The following is a 12500-nucleotide window of genomic DNA, read 5'->3' on the forward strand; positions in this document are numbered from 1 at the left end:
TTATCAACAATATTTATCTCTTTTAAAGATGGATAGAATATATAAGATTTTGTAGAAGTTATGGATGATTCTTTTACGATTAAAGAGAAAATATATATAGCAGATTCCTTGTGAAAAAAGTTGATTTGCTGTTGCACTAGCTGTTTATGAAATGATAACGAAAACCCTGTTCTATTGTATTTAAAAAAAATTTATATATATATATATATATATATATATATATATATATATATATATATATATATATATGCCTAATTTACTTATGATCAGATTAGCTCTACAATTTTGGCTCTTAGTATAATAAAGAAATATTAAACTATGTGTATATGTGTTATATATATATATATATATATATATATATATATATATATATATATATATATATATATATATATATATATATATATATGTAGAAAAGGTATGAATGAGACTGGATCAATACAAGAGATGTATTTGACCGGTTTCGATTACGTCTTCATCAGAAATACATACATAACAGAAAATACATTGCATATATATACTACATGGGAGCTGGTAAATCACCTGGACTGTGACCTCGCACTCGTTACGCGCATAATTGCAGCTGCGACCTTGGATACTTTAAACCTGCCTGATGCGGTGTTCATATTCTTTTCTGTCGCGATGTATGCTGCTTCCATGACCTTCCTTTTATTTTACTCAATCCTTCATGGATTACTTCGGCTTCCTTCCAGTTCGGTAGATGTCCAGCTTCATCTGCATGAACTACTATGGCATTGGAAGTCCTGTGGTGACGGACGTCGGCTCGATGTTCGATGATCCTGGTGTTGAAGCCTCGTCCCGTTTCACCAAAATAAGCCTTATCGCAACCGTTGCAGGGTATGCGATATACTGCACTGTTGGGGTTACTTTTCAACTGCTTCTTGTCTCGTATCATATCGTGTATCTTTTCCCCGGATGTGCGGGCGATTTTCACTGTTTTTCCAATTTGCTGATCGCCTGGGAAACGTTACATGGAGGCAGTATGAGGATGTCAGAGGATGTCACTGGGGTTGATTTTGCAAGTATGTTCTCCGCCTTGTTCCTGAGGTTTAGCAGGAGACCTTTTGGGTACTTATGTTGCATAAAAGAATTAAATACATATGAAACCTCAGTCTCAAGAAACTCAGGGCTGCAGATCCTCAGTGCCCGGAGAAAGAAGCCAATTACAACCCCAGATTTTGTTTTACTGCTGTGGGCGGAGTAATAATGGATATAATCGTCTTTTTTCGTAGGCTTTCTATATACAGAGAAACGTAGGCCGTCGTCATCCCGATGGATCAGTGTCCAGGAAAGGTAACTTCTGATCCACTTCCTCCTCCACGGTGAACTGGATTTTCTCGTGGACGGAGTTCAGTCTCGTCAACATACGGTGTAAACACGACCTTCTGGGGACGATGACGAGGACATCATCTACGTAACGGAGCCACGTTGAATGCCTGCCGATTATATCCTTGTAGTGGTCCCTTTCTAATGTCTCCATGAAGAGGCAGGCCAGGACCGCGCTCAGAGGGGAGCCCATGGCAAGACCGCTGATTTGCTGGTACTCTTCCCCTGCGAACTCGAAGAATCCGAAGTCCACACACAACTGCACGAGGCTTATGAAGTATTGCTTATGCAGCGGAAGTTCGTCATCTGTCATGGAACCTGTTACCCTCTCGACTGCCTGGATTGTTCCACCTGTATTCACACACATATGCGCATATAAATACATATGCTTATAATCCAATGTGAAACTGTCTGAGTCTATTCTCAAATGACTTAAGACTCTTGCGACCCTGTCTTACATTTGAGACAGTTGAGACAAAAGTTGAGAATATGCTTTGCTTCATCAAAGGTCATGTTCACATTTTTATCAATATTTGTTTTTGGTTTTATTTTTCAAATGTAATGATTGATTTGCGTGTTTTGTGCCAGAACAATAGAGTATTTCGCCAAAGAAAACACATGTTTGCAAACATTTATATGTATTAATAATTACTAAATAAGCGTTGATCAACAATGTAGACAAACGACCAACCTGTTTTTTCCTCAGACACTTGGATTTTAGTCTCAACTGTCAGAGAACTTTCGTGGATACCAGCCCTGGCTTTTATCTGTGCAGCTGCCATAGAGTGGTAAGTGCTGTGGTGTTGGACCTGTGCCTTGAAGTTTTCTATGTCACTTACATCGTTTTTCGGCCCTGATGTACACGTCTTCAGTTTCAGATGTCCTATTGCTGGTGGCATCTGACATGGAGTCTGACAACTCCATGTTGTAGAATTCTTTGATTGAGGGATCATCATCTTCAAAGTGTTTTAGGAGGTTAGCAAAGGGCCTGTTAGGATGTGGAGAGCCTTTGTTAGTTCTGCCTACTTCGACACTGCCTGTAAGGGCTGGTTTAAGGTTGTGGCAAGGAGGGGAGTCTCGCTTTGAGTTGGTTTGCATGGTTCTAGCTTCCTCCCCTTCAGGGTTGTGACAATCTGGGTCGTTGCTATCATGGCGACCCTGTCTTCTCCATCTCCTCACTGGACCTCCGCAAAGCTCTTGCTACTGCAGTAACTACAGCAATCAACAGGTGACATATTCTCAAGAGAAGTTTGTCGTTTGTTGGGAGAAGAAATTGCACTTATTTTTTCTCAACTGCTGCAAGGGCCGGAAACTTTTGATTGGAGGACACAGCTGGGGAGATGCCTCCTTCCTCTTAGGGTGTCTGGGAGTCCTTTCCCTTTTGTTAGGTCCTCAGATGTTGGTTCCTGGAACAGCAGGACCAAAGTAATTTCGGACCGCCCCTTCGCCTAGGTTCATGGCTTTAGTTGTGGGGGCAGCCGATTTGGCTGGTGCAGCGTGTACTTCCATTTCAGTCTGGGAGTGATGTCTGGGGGGAAGTCAGAGGTCGCCCTCTTTTGGGTGCATGCCTGGGGAGGCCAGCCCTCGAGTCCATCTGATGGTTTCTCATTTTTGTCCATTCTGACAGCAGCCCTGATAGATTTATTCTATGCTTTTTTTTTCATGCCGTTAGGAGGCTTGTAAGGCTTCACAGTGACTGCCGTGGTCTATTCATTGCAAAATTCATTTAGGTCAGACCGTTTTTTTTTTGTTTTTTTTTCGCTATATGTTATAGCACTTCCTTCAGACTCTCGCGCCGCCACCCACCACGGCATCCAACAAGGGGAAGCTGTGTGTTAGAGCACATTCTGTAACAGCTTAAGGGTTGGCGAGAGGGTAAATGCAGCCACTGACTATTTGGAATGATGCTCATGGGACCTATATGAGGCCAACAACTCAGTGCCTGCTTGGCCCTAGCCTCTCAAGGGAGACCAACCGATTCACTTGACTGGGCTAGGATCAAGCCACACTTCTTACTGGAATAAGGGACCAAAGAGGCGTATACTCATGGCATCACTCAACCTCCTGTCACCACAGTCCACAAGGATGCCATGCATGGTAAACATAGGTAGAGACCAGGGGGTCTCACCAACAGAATAAGCATCATTGGTGTGAACCATTCCCTCAACCCTTCCCAGGGAACCAGTCAGCGGGGGAGGCTGTCTCAATAGAAGGAGAGGGGCAATCTAAAGCTTGAGGTCCTGTAACAGAGAGAGGTGAGTGGATATCACTTCATTATCAGCAATTTCTTTGGACACATCTCACAAGATGCCAGCTCTTGCAAAGACCTGAGGAGGGAGCTCAAGGTCCTTTAACTATTGCTCCCTTCCCAGGGAGCCAGTCAGTGGGGAAGGCCATCTCAATGGGAGGGAGAGGGAAACTCACAGATCGGCTCACCTGAGAGAGGCTCATGGTTTAGTAAATGAAGGGATGCCACCTCTGTGTCGGCAAATTCTTCTGGAAAGCCACCTCGCAACACCAGCTTTATAGAACGCCGTGGGGAAACACTAAAGCGATAGTGCAAAGCCCAGGTCGTCTGTTGTGGAAAAGTAAAAATATTTCTAGCAGCCATCCACAACAAACCCTAGAACCCACAGAGCCCTCACTAGGGAGACTCAATGGGGAGGACACCTCACTGCAAGGGAGAAGGGAGAGCCTAAATTTGGCCCACATGAGAGAGTTGAAGGTCTTGAGACGTGACCCACTAACTGTTTCTGCTTGCACTGCTCGCCTGTAACTGGCCCCCATACCATGCCTGGGCACATTAGTACTATGAAGCATACCCGAGCCCATGCGGCAGTGTTAGGTCACCCGTGATAGGCTCTCACACTTCGTGAGTAATGAGGATGCCACGCTTTAACACCAACGGGATTTTTAAAAGGGGCATCGTTTAAAAATTCAGCAATGTCCTATGACCTTGACTTGTGTGCTTCCTTGCTGAAAAAGAAAATTTGTGAGATGAAACAGGATATCAAAATAATATAAAATACAGGAGAATGGAAAAATACCACAGGTAACTACGGAAAGGTATGGAGGGAAGGATGAAAACAGAGCATTGCGAGAAGCAAACAATGTGAAAGACAAAATAAAGAATGACCAAGAAAAGCAAGAGTCAGGCAAATAAATAAAAAAATGAAAGAAAAGGAAAATTTTCTCTGAGATATTAAGGCAAAACAAAGAAAAACAAGTAGCTCTGACAGAGTTAATAACATTAGACGATGTGGCTGAAGGCCGTTAAGCTTACCGGGAAACACAGAGGAGATAAGAAAGTAGACATTTAGAGTAATGTTAGAGAAAAAGGTAACGATGAAAGATATGACTAGTTTACAACCAGAAGAAACGATTGTAGTAGAAAGTGTTTTTAGAGAAGGCTAATATCTAAATTAAAAAACAAAAAGGCAGCCAATAGGGAAAGACTCGAAACTCAAAGAAACAGAGAAACTGAAGGATGTAAGGATAGCCCCAGACTTAAGCTTCGAAATAGATAATAACAGACGAGTTTGATTATTCAACTAAAAGGAAACAAGATAAATAATGTGGTTGAAAAGCACTGGTGTAACAATCCTAACCGTTGTTACTGTGCGCAACGAGGCGAGGTCCTCGTTGACGGAGTTTAAAGCTGGTTCTTATATCCTTTTTGCATGGATTGGAAATGGTAGTGTGGGAAAATTTCATGGGTTATGGGAAAATCAGTTTCTTCACTGTTACTGGAGCTCTTTATTATTTAGATTTTCTTATAATTAAGGCAGCCATTACTCACGAGGATCTAAGAAAAATCCACACAGGATAGTTTAGATACACCCCTTTATTTGATTGAATAAAATGCCACACAGGTGTGCACAACTGCAGAACTTGAATATATATTGGTAAAGATGCCGTTGTGAAAAGGGGGTGCCGATGCATCTGCTGCCGAACTCCGTGCTGAACCGTTCGCGGTCGTTCACGACTCTCTTCTGTCCATGTCTGAGTTCTCTGCTCTGTCTCTTCATCTGTTCTGTAGACCTCTGCTCCCGCCAAGAATCCCCCGACCTTGCCGCGCTGTGCCTGAGGCGGTCACGAATTCCAGGGGAACCATCGTTTAGAGGTCACCGGGATAGTGGAAGGGGTTGTTTTCCAGGTCTACACTGTGTGAAGCTGCATAATTATATTTAGTCTTGCTACATCCCTCACCAGGCCTGAGTAGGGAGTGCAGTCTCGCCCTGACGTCATACATATAGGTCGCTGCAATCCATGTGTGGCCCATCATCAAAGTCTGTCCTTGGGTGAGGATGTTCCAAGCTTCATGGGTGAATAAAATCATAGCGCCGATGTGTCGTCAGGACGTAACGAGCACCCGTAGGGTCCCCGCAGGTGTCCATTCTCCAGGAACAAGTGGGGGTGCTGTGGCGAGTTGGCCTCTGGGTAGCTTCACATCCAGTCACAGAACTGAATCTTAGGAAAGGGCTCGGCTGGATCAGGCACTGAATTGGTAGCGAAATAGATAAGAAAAGTTCTGAGTTACCGAATGCAGTTTACCAGAGTATATTTTCAACATATCTCTTACATGTGAAAATAATGAAATATAATCAATAAAACTTAGAACTAGAGGCATAAATCATAAGACACATGAAATGTTAAAACATGAAAATAAATGCAGATAAAATATGTGTATTGAAAAATCCCGAACTGGCAAAATGTACACCAGTAAAATACAAACCAGGGATGGGCAATGGCTAAAATAAAAGTTAAATACAACATACAAAAGTTTATTAAAAACATGGGCCCCTTGAACGGTAAAAACGATACACATAAAACAAAGCATTATCAATATGGCCGACATCGACGCCGAAACTGACTCCCCACAGGAATCGGGAACCAATGCTGAAACTGACTCCCCACAGGGATCGTGAACCAACGCCTAAAATAACTCCCCTCAGAACACAACGACGAAAAGACTCAGACACCACGGGTAGCAGTGGACATGGTCCAAGGGCTCTGCTACGGCTCATGGGGAAGGACTGCACCGAGTGTGATAGCTGCTGCATCGCCAGGATCGTCAGGAAGAGGGTCTCGCTGGAGGCGATTGGCAAACTCTAGTTCACTAGGTGGGTATGGTTTCATCTGGTTGATGTGAGCCTTGTAGACTGGGGGATCGGCACTGGGAACACACAGTAGAAAAGTTACAGAGGTAATCTTGCGGGTAACACGGCCAGGCCACGCCCGCGATTCCCTCGGCTCCGTCGTAAGATAAGTGTCCCTACTTCCAGCTTGAACTTGCTTGGGCATACCTTGGCATCGTATGTGCACGCCCAATTCTCCCTCTCGCGACGCGTCGCCTCTACAGCACACTGACAAGCTACACGAAGTCGTTCAGCAATATCTGCCTCGGTGTCAAACACAGTGTCATTTGTGATACAAACCGGAAGGTAGCCATGGCGGCCAGTCAGGAGGTATAGGGGCTGCTCCCCTGTGCAGCGGTGGATGGCACTGTTAATAGCGAGACGTACCTGTGGTAGGAAAGATGGCCAGGACGAATTGTTCTCTCTACCATCCCATTCGACTGGGGACGATATGCAATGGTGACTCTAAGTCGGAATGAAAGCATAGCACAAACTCGCTGAGTGTTCCTGTGAATTCGGCTCCATTGTTAGTGATGAGTTGTCGTGGTAGGCCAAAGAGCGTTACGTAATCCCCGCGCCGCCGTTGGCATACTTGCAAGTCTGGATGTATGAACGTACCTCACGCAACATATTAGGGAAGTAAAACATATTGCGAAGGCCTGTATAGGTTCTGTAAATATCTGGGTGTGTAGCAAGGGGAGGCCAGTGTGCAAGTTTTAATGCAGCTTGCCTCAGAGATCGAGGAATCACTAGGTGGTGAATAACCTTTTCTGGGAGATGACAGACGAGATAAAGGCAACCATCTTTCAGCTCAAACTCATCAATAGGCAAAGGAATCCACCTCTTGGGTAATGACCTTTCTTCCAGCAGTAGAATAGCATCTCTCCACATTTCATCTTTCATTTGCTCGTCTCTCACTAGTGCAGGATCCATGGTTGCGAGGTCTGCCACTGCAACATTTTTGGTAGTGCTTTGCGAAATTATTGTAATATCACGTGAAAGCATGTCGGGAACGTGATTCTGGGCTCCTTTCTTGTAAATAAGCTTAAAGTTATAATAACTTAGTTCTTGAGCATATCAGCTCATTTTCGGCGATTTCGTCTTTCGGTGGAACACGAAGGTAAGGGGACGATGGTCTGTGTATATGGTAAAAGGCCTGCCATATACATAAGGATCGAAAACTCTCACCCCTTCGACGACTGCTAAGGCTTCCTGATCAATGGCTGACTCTCGACATCTTTAAATCTGCGTGAGTAGGAGACTGCATAAGGAACACCATCCACAGATCGCTGCATCAGACATGCACCCAGGGCCTCCTTCGACGTGTCTGTATGAATTTCAAATTCACGTGAGAAATCGGGCTTCCTCAATATAGGATCGTGGGTCAGAATCTCCAGCCGATCGAAGGCGTCCTGCTGTTCTTTCCCCCAGATGAATTTGGCATCCTTTTTGGTGAGGCATGTCAGGGGAGAAGCAATGGCTGCAAAATGAGGTATGTGATGTCTGAAAAATCTTGCAGCACCGAGGAACCATCTTACTCCCCTCACTGTCTTAAGGGCAGGCATCTCACTGATGCTGCGTGTTCTCTCAGGATCTGGACATATGCTGTTCTCATCGATACAGAAGCCAAGGAACTTGATGCTGGTCTTTACGAAATCTCACTTCTCCACATTCATCTTGAATCCTGCCTGTGAAAGGAGTTGCAAAGTTTCCTCTAGATGACTAAGTTGTTCATCAAAAGTCTTGTTATGTATGATTACATAATCTAGATAGGCGAGTGTATGCCTGCCAAGGACGCTGCCAAGCACGACGTTTATCGTTCTTTGAAAAGTTGTAGTGGCTGTTGCTAGCCCGAAATGTAGACGGACAAACTGCAAAAGCCTCCTGCCATCTGAAAAAGTCGTTTTCGGCCGATATGCTTTCTCCTCCTTGATGCTCCAGTAGGCACTTCTTGAGTCTAAACAGGTGGAAATGCTAGTGCCTCCAAGCTCGTCGAGTAGCTCATCGATGCGTGGGAGTAGGTAAGTATCAGCCACTGTAACAGCATTCAGTCCCCTAAGTGAGCCATCCTTCTTGCGCACAAGCACCACAGGACTGAGCCAGGGGCTGTTTGATGGGTATATAACACCTGCTGCCAACATCTTGTAACACTCTTAGCAAATAACAGACTTGGTAGATTCAGGAAGCATCCATTGCCGATTGACGATAGGTTACTCTTCCTGAGTTACGATCTTATGCATAATCCCTGGTACTGCTCCAATATCTTCTTTAGTACCGGTGAACAAGTGCTTGAAATGCAGCAACAGCTCCTCAGTCTTGAACCTTTGGTGCTCCTCTAAATGACTAAGAGGAAACTTCATGTTTGAGGCAGATTGTTGGTGGAAGTCACTTATAGGAAGGTTATCCAGGGCGGCTACTGCAGCTGACAGGTTCAGGTTTACCTCTGGGAAGATGGTAAAGTCGTCACCATCGTATCCGAAGTCATCCTCCTCAAATGCGTCCGGCGTTGAATTACTTTGCACCTGAGGGTTGGTGTTATTCAAGTGCAGAGGAATGGCATCTTCACTGGGGGTGATTCCTCCGGATCTTGCAGCCGAGAAGACCTGCAACTTCAGTAATCACAGCAATATGAGCCCCACTTTTTAGGTGATAAGGTTTAACTATACTGTTAACCCAGACACTTAGGTTGTGGTCAGAAACTTGAAAAACAGTAGCAGGAGTTAGGAGGGAGTTAGAGGAAGCCCAGATGTCTGTGCGGCTTCAATGGAGTAGATCGTCGGTACCAACTCCGACACTTCGACATCTGTCTGAGAGGTTTGATTGGGACGCAGTCGCTGCTGACGTCCCATGGAAGGAGTCACCAGCAGTGGGAGGGACGTAGTTCTGGCCCTGCTGGCTGCTTGGAAAGGGACACTGTGATGCATACTGCCGGCAATTATAGCACCGATGTTCAGCGGTGGCAGTGGCAGGGTCAGCATTTCTTGAAGCTCGGCACTCACTCGTGTCATGGCTGCATAGCTGGTGAAAGTGGCACCATTTTCCTCTTTGCTGGTGAGGTGGAGTTCGTGGCGGTCTAGTAAAGACTTCTACAGGAGTTGCTTGAGATTGGCGAGGATAGGGTCGGTTATACAGACGTGACTGTTCGCCATCCGTCTTGTAGGAATTTCGACAGTTCCATGCCCTCTGGGCAGCCTCGATGAGGCGGCTGACACTTGCACCTTCAGAAGTGGAAAGCATTTCACCCAGCCACTGAGGCACTCCAGTCAAGAAGTGTCGTTTGACAAGTTCGTCCGGGTCACCTATTGCTTCTGGATGATCTCTCCACCCCTATATCCAGCTGCATAAAAAATCCCAAGGTGCTTGATCTGGCGTCATTTTGTGCTCTGCAAGAAGTCTGTAAAAATCGCCGCTACAACAAGTTCCCCGGAACTTAATCCGTAGACGCCCCTTGAAAGTATTCCAGTCGGTAATGTCGTCAAAGTGGCGGCTGTTCACTGTAGCTTCTGCGGTCCCTTACACGTGAGATCGAGTAGCGGATATCCTCGCTTCGTCAGTCTTGGGTCGGATCCAAGTCTCGATCTCTTGTTTCTTGCGGAGTGGCTGGTTCGCGGACACCTCCCCCCGAAATAGCGGGATGCTGCCGATCGGAATCGTGTACGAGATGATCAACGAGGTGTCGGGCGCCTGTGCTTGAGTGCTGACCGACGGAACAGCGGGTCTCTGTGAACACAGCTGCGCCCTCAGTTCACGGTTTTCTGACCGGGGCTCACTCATCACCCGCAGGGCACGAAGCGCCTCGATCAGCTCTTTGTACATTGTCAAGGAGTGTCTGACGTCTTGTACTGCACTTTGGACGGCTGGTGACCGAGGTCGAGAAGCGGTGTTCGAGCCTGTTCTCTCGGGCGTGTGGTTACGAGACTTCTGGCTTTTCTTTGGAGGCATGTGACGGAAACGAAACCCTATAGCATCTCAGACGAACGCGGATGTCCACACAGATAAGCCTTGGCCAAGGTCACAGCGTTTAAAATCCTTCAGCACATAGATGATATATAATGATACTAAAAATAATCGCAAAATTCCACTATAAAATTCAGAAAACTTTCAGTCTGGGAACATAAAAACAAAATAAAACATAAACAGGCTAAACTGAACCACGGGTAAAACGATAAGCACACAATACAACACAACTAATAGAACGTGGAAGACATTAAGAAAAAACAAAAGCAGAAAGATGGCACGAAAACCAGATGAGAGAACTCACAAAAACTTGAGAATCCACTATAAAATCAACACTACAGTTGGGAAACTAAGCCGACGCAAAAATGAATCGAGAGAAACTAACAGCACAACAGAAAACGCACTAAGTGTGCGCGACGCATAGCACTAGAAAAACAAACAAAAGAAACACGAGGAAAAAGTCACCTTACTTACCAAAGCACGATCGACAATTAAAGTTCTGTAATCACTAAATATTAAGTACAAATGAGCGCAAAGTAACTTTGATAAAGCAAATACTGGTAGCCAAATCGAAATATTTCGTTTAATCCGGCTATTATCAGTCGTTAACTAAAATGAAACACTATTCATAAAATACGCTAAACTCACAAAATTCAAAGTACGCCAAGCTCACAAAATTCACACCAAACAAAAAAAGTTCGCCAAACACACGCAGGCTAATACATACGAGCCAAACAAAATTAAAAAGACTTTTGTTTGAATGAGAACGAAATGTAAAATAAACGTGAAATAACCAGATACAAAATAAACATAACGTGCAAATAGATGGAGGCGTTTGGGGTACTTCGAATCATAAAACCGACACCATTTAAAACTTAAGGTATTAGATTTATAAAATAGCTGGTTCTTATATCCTTTTTGCATGGATTGGAAATGGTAGCGTGGGAAAATTTCATGGGTTATGGGAAAATCAGTTTCTTCACTGTTACTGGATCTCTTTATTATTTAGATTTTCTTATAATTAAGGCAGCCATTGCTCACGAGGATCTAAGAAAAATCCACACAGGATAGTTTAGATACACCCCTTTAGTTGATTGAATAAAATGCCACACAGGTGTGCACAACTGCAGAACTTGAATATATATTGGTAAAGATGCCGTTGTGAAAAGGGGGTGCCGATGCATCTGCTGCCGAACTCCGTGCTGAACCGTTCGCGGTCGTTCACGACTCTCTTCTCTCCGTGTCTGTGTTCTCAGCTCTGTCTCTCCGTCTGTTCTGTCGACCTATGCTCCCGCCAAGAATCCCCAGGTCAACACTGTGTGAAGCTGCATAATTGTATTTAGTCTTGCTACACTGGTACATCACCGCCTTTCGCACAAAAGGAAACTCCCGCCGCAGTGGCAGGGGACGGCCCAGCTCCCATGCAATTGGGTAAGCCACAGCGTGCTTTGACAACAAGCAATAATTCAGACAAGGAAAGAAACAAAAAAAATATTTCATATTCTATAACATCAGGTTTACACTCGAAAACAAATTAAACAAAAGCAACATGCCTAGAGAAAAATGCAGAACAGCAGACTGTATGAAAAGACTGCGGAAGAGAAATATGTCAGAAAAGAAAACGTCACCAATTACTCAAATGGCGTTATATTACATATCAAGACTGCAAAGGTCTAGGTATTACAACAACGGGCGACTATATTTCCCCTTCATCAACTGGAAACTAAAGAAAATAAACAGGAATAAATGCTACTAGAGATGAGAAAGGACAAACACATGCTTCTAGATTTTGAGGAGTTCTGCCTTAACCAAATTATCAAAATTCCAACGAGAGAGAATAGCATCCTTGACCTTGATTTTGTTTGTATGGGAGGAAAGGTAAACAACATATCATCATACTGTACAGTTCAATCAGACCGCACTAACATTAACGTATAGATGAGGAAAACTAAGTAGAAGTAGGTAACAGTCTCAAATCATGGAACTTTAACCACACGATATACTAGAAGATGGCAAATAAACCGCTTGAAGAGGCACTGATAGGTATTGAAATATTAC

Source organism: Penaeus vannamei, chromosome 14 (assembly GCF_042767895.1).
Source record: "Penaeus vannamei isolate JL-2024 chromosome 14, ASM4276789v1, whole genome shotgun sequence".
NCBI lineage: Eukaryota > Metazoa > Arthropoda > Malacostraca > Decapoda > Penaeidae > Penaeus > Penaeus vannamei.